The following is a 5,437-nucleotide window of genomic DNA, read 5'->3' as shown; positions in this document are numbered from 1 at the left end:
AGAGAGAGAGAGAGAGAGAGAGAATATCAAACTTATAGATGGATGGTGATAATGAGTAGCAGAAGGAGCTAAAAAAGGAAGCAGGGAAGTGACAGAAGTGTACATTGGATGGGTATCTTTTGAAAATGAGCAGACTTGATCATAGTCACTGGCTAAGGAATAAAGATGATCAAGAGTTTGAAGATGCAGGAGACAGTATGACTGGTGGGGATGAAGTCCTAGAGGAGATGGAAGGATATTTGGTGGGTGGCAAAGTTGGAAGGCAACACAAAGCCATTTCCCAGATGTGAGCGAAGTGGACAGCATTTCCTCTGCTGCTTTGGCTTTAGATACATCATCTCCCCTCTGTCTTGGCTGAGTTCTTTGTTCTTTGTCTTCTTCATCCAAATTCTGCAGATTTAATCCTAGATGGAGTCACAGGGAAGGAATAAACTTAATAATTATGACAATAATCTATTTTTCTTTAAGGAAAACTATGATCCTTCTAGAGGAAGCTTCAATGTTAAGGACTGTGTGCATGTGGAGGGGTGGAGGATGAACATAGGGAGGGGCAAAAGAAATTGCTTTTCTGACATACGTAGTATGGGCTGGAAAAGAAATTGCATTTATGACATACATAGTACAGGCTGGATTATGAGTTTATCTTCTCTATGTATGATTTCACTTCAACCTTACTAACCATGGTTTATTAAGGTAGGTATGTTACAAGTTATTTGATGTTCCCAGCTTAAAAAAAAATAGCATGTACTAGGGCATAATGGAACACGCCGTTAATCCCAGCACTCGGAGGCAAAGGCATGCAGATCTCTGAGTTTGAGTCCAGACTAGTCTACAGGACAAGTTCCAGGACAGCCAGAGCCATTCAGAGAAACCCTGTCTCAAAAACCTAAATCGAAACCTAAACAAACAAAACAAACAAACAAACAAACAAATAAATGTGTAACAGGGGTCTACAGCATGATTCATCAGGTAAGTACTTGCAACCAAACTCATAGACCTGAGTGTGGTCCCTGGCACCCATGTGGTGGAAGAAGAGAATCAGTTCCCACAAGTTGCCCCTCTGACTTCCGCATGCATATCATGGATGTCATGCACACACCCACTCCCCCCAATAAATGTAGAAACAAAACAATACTCAAAACAGTAGATATTTTGCCTTTCATACTGATGAGGAAATCAAGTCTCCCAGGAGAAGGTAAACATTCACTCAGGTTCCAACCTCTGGCAAGCTCAGATTTGACTCGGGACTTGACATCAAAGTCCAAATAAGTTTTATCTCCTATCATAATATTGTTTGGGCCTCTGTTTGTTTTACAAACATGTATGTGTCTAGCTTCCTTTTAGACAGCACTCACAGTCACCCTCATTGTGTTGCTGCTGCTCTTCCATAAACGAATTCATGCAGAACACGATGTGAAAACAGAATTAATAAACCCAAGGGAGCAAGATACTTGAAATGTTATTTTACAGCCTATCATTAAGAAGTTACATAGAGTAAAAATAAGGTTGTGAGATCCTTGAGCTTTCTCTGAAAGCTATGGATTCTTTTTACAACTAGAATGGAAGGTAAGCCTGGGTCAAAGAACCGTGTGCCTATTCTCTGGCCTCCCATCAGGAAAGCTGAGACACAGTAATGGGCTTCTCAGAATTGACTCAGGAAGAGTAGACGGGTCATTGCCTTTCATTGCTTTATTAGGGAAATTGAGATACTGGTTTGCAGGGAAGGGTATAGACATTTCCCCATTCATATTACCACATAGCATCATACTTAACCAGGGTTTCTCTTTTTCCTGGAAAGTTTCAAAATGGAGATGGCATGATAAACCAACTTTCCTCCTGCTCTGTACTCTACATAAGTGAACGTGACCGGACATTCTGCAGCTTTTCTAAAATTCTATTTTGGGAAAAAAAGTCTCAATTTGTCATTCCCTTGACCCAGTAAACAAAGAAGCTGGACTACAGGTGTGTGCAACTAAATCTGACACACTTCTATTGCCAGCACTGGAGTTCAAACCCAACCCCTTGTATATGCTAGACAAGCTCTTTACCATGATCCTTTATCCAATACTCTAATCTAGGTGTTTCTGCCTCTTCCTTGTTCAAAGCTTCTACATTTTAAGACTACAAACCATTGACATTTTGAGGAAACTTAAATCTAGGAAGCTCCCCATCTTCTTTGAGGGACAAGAATGAGTTCCACCTTGTTCCTTCCTATTTGCAAGTTTTCTCTGTATTGTTTTTGAGACAGTTGTGCTTATGTATCCCAGGATAGCCATAAACTCATAATTCTCCTGCTTCAGCGATTTCAAGTGCTGGAATTTTAGGACCATTTTACAACACCTGGCTCTGGCTTGGTTTAAAGAAGCAATAGATACATAGGAAATAAAAGACATTTTAAATGAGCCAGTGGCAATGAACTATCCATACCCTCTATAGAAAAACCCTGTTTCTTTACAATAAGCCAGTGGCCCGATTTTCTCCCAGTTTTGTGGGTATGCAAGTATGTTCCATGCGCTCTTTATCTTTCTTTTATGCCTGAGAACATAAATCACAGTCTTAATTCATGAGAAGTAAGTTCCATGAAATTTCAGTGTAATAGTGAGTCTGTGGGTACAAGTTTTAGGCTGAATTTGCCTGCCAAATTTCCCCAGATATCTTTTCTCCAGTTTTTGCCAAACACTCTGGCTTTTTTCCTGACTGACTCATACCCACCCACAATAGTGTCCCGGAGTCAGATACATCTAATCCCTGACTTAGATGAAGCAAAGTCTCATGGGAATTTGTACAGCCAGCTATGGAAGAAGAAAGAGCTCCTGCACAAGATCTTCTGTCAACACTCATGATCAACTTCTAACTTCTGCAATCTACTGCCAATGGCCTTAGTTTAGTATCCCTTCATGGAGTACTCTACCCACAGGCCATTTTGTTACACTGCTTGAGTTGAATGGGAGGGTAAGAAAGTACTGGGTTAAAATTATGGTCATAAGAATGGCAGGAGGACACTTATGAAGGAAAAACATACCAAGAAGAATATACATGCTTGGGTAAAAGATAGCCAGTGGTGGAATGACAATAGAAGCAATACTTCTCTATGTTAATAGAATTTCCATCTACTGGTGAATCTTGGTACAGTAGTTTGGACTTAGATGGCTCATGAATTTCATCTGGTGTCCAGACGTTGTGCCTTTCTACAAAATATGATTCTAAGTGTTTTTTATTGTTTACACAATCAGAGTTGAATAGACTTGTATGGTTTCTCCAAATGTTATATTAATTTTAAATTCTATATTTCAAATAGTTTTCATTTTTACTGAAAGTACAGTTTATATCACATGAAATTCATGTGTTTCAAGTGTCCAGTGTGACCATTTTTGGTAGATTGACAGAGTTGTGCAAATATTACCATAACCCAGTGGTACAATAATAGCTGTATCAATCCATTAAGATCCCCATGGGGAAAACTCATGAGGCCTCAACCTTACACAAATAACTCTAGGAAACTGAGGAAACCTGGGACTGAGAAAAGTAGCTTTCCCGGGGAGCACTGAAAACGTGCATACGAACCACAGTATACAGACTGAACAGGTTATTTTTAGGAATGTGTGTGTGTGTGCATATGTATATATGCATTCAGTAACAATTAGTGAAAAAAGAGGAGAGAAATTTGAAGGAGTGCGTATATATATATATATATATATATATATATATATATATATATATATACATATATATATGGGAGAATTGGAGGGAGGATGAGGAAGGGATAAATGGTATAATTTTACTATAATCTAAAAAAATGAGAAAATTAAAATTTAAAAATCTACATGTTAATTCCCAGTAAGTTACTCCTTTCTCATCAGCTACCACTAATTGACTTTTATTCTATCCAGATTTTTTTTACTGTGGACTTTTCCATTAAAATGCATTCTTGAAGTTATATAAATTCATTCATTTAGCATCTTTTACAGGTTATCCTTGTTATAGCACGCACCATGTTGGTCCTTCTTATTGCCTAAAGTATGCCATTAAACAGATATATAAATTCTTCCCAATAAAGGAGTTTTGTGTTTGTAGCCAAGTTTCATCTCATACCAGAGTCCAAAGCTTCAGATATGAATATTATTGTGATGTGATTTTTTTGTTTAGACTGGAAGTTGAAGTTGAGCTTTTGTCTGCCTGTTTGTTTCTGTTTTGTTTTTTGTTTGCTTGCTTTTGTTTTTGCTTTTTGAGACATGGTTTGTAGACCAGGCTGGCCTCAAACTCAGAGATCCACCTGCCTCTGCCTCCCAAGTGCTGGGATTAAAGGTATGCCACCACTGTCTGGCTGAAGTTAATCTTTTTTTGTTCTAGGTTCCACACAGAGTTCTTCCTGGTGCTAAAATGTTCACATAGAAATAAAATTTCAGAAAGCATGCAACACTTCTCTGTGAGCTCACTTTTACCTATAAACTCCCCTTTTGGTTCAATTTTCTGAGAATAAGATAATGGCTACTTGGGCTAGCTCACATGGCCCTCAGGTTTTGAATAGAAGTTTTATGCCAATTAGCCCCTACTCCTTCTGGGAATAATTCATCATCAAGTACCTATTGAAGGGCTAGCCATATCCCTACCTGCTCCCTGACCTAAACTGCACACTGCTTTTAAAATTGCCTCCACTCTTCTGGATACTGGTTATATAAGGAATCTTTGATATTACTGTGGTTACTGAAAGGAACCTGAATCTCAATGCTTTCTGCCTTCAAATGTTACTTGCATAAGCAATTGCTAAAGGTCTGTATGTAATTGCTGCAAGTAGAGTGAACTTTGCAGGGTTATAGATCTCATCATTGAGATCCCATCAGGAATTTCTGGGAACAGGGATGAGGTGAGACTAATTGAGATGTCCCTCAATGCTCAGCCAAGAGAATATATTTCCTAGAAAATGTCCCTTCTTTACAGAACATTTATCTTGGAGTGATAGTATTTGGGAAGAACTCCAGTTTTTCTTATGTTCAAATTCTTAGTATTATGTATACTCTACCTAAGAAATGACTTTGCTTTGCCAAACAGCTCAGTTCAAGAATCCCTTCAACTCTGCCAGCACATCTGGAGCCATTAGGAACACAACATCTTCTACATCTCTCCCCTACTCTCAAGACGCCCTGATATTATGGATATGTGAGCTGTGGCCTCTCTCTGACCCCCATTCTTACCACACCAGCATGGCTCAAGCTGAAATGTCCCATGTATTCTCTGAGCCTCAGCTTGGAGTTACAGAAAAACACCCATAACCTTCCTTCTTTAACTTTAAAAGGAAGCTATCCAGTGTGTTCCAATACATATTAAAAATCATTTAAGAGCCTTTTCTTTTTTCTTTTTCTCTTCTCTTCTCTTCTCTTCTCTTCTCTTCTCTTCTCTTCTCTTCTCTTCTCTTCTCTTCTCTTCTCTTCTCTTCTCT

General features: G+C 38.7%; 1 protein-coding gene across 1 annotated transcript in view; it reads left to right on the top strand.

The window, feature by feature from the left end:
- The window catches only part of Capn6 (calpain 6), a 25,170-nt gene that overhangs the window by 8,492 nt on the left and 11,241 nt on the right, over positions 1-5,437 (top strand). The gene's annotated exons all lie outside the window — the stretch shown is intronic.

The sequence above is a fragment of the Mus pahari genome, chromosome X, assembly GCF_900095145.1.
Source record: "Mus pahari chromosome X, PAHARI_EIJ_v1.1, whole genome shotgun sequence".
NCBI classification, from domain to species: Eukaryota; Metazoa; Chordata; class Mammalia; order Rodentia; family Muridae; genus Mus; species Mus pahari.
The sequence above is the reverse complement of the archived record's forward strand: the minus strand, read 5'-3'. Positions and strand labels throughout refer to the sequence as shown.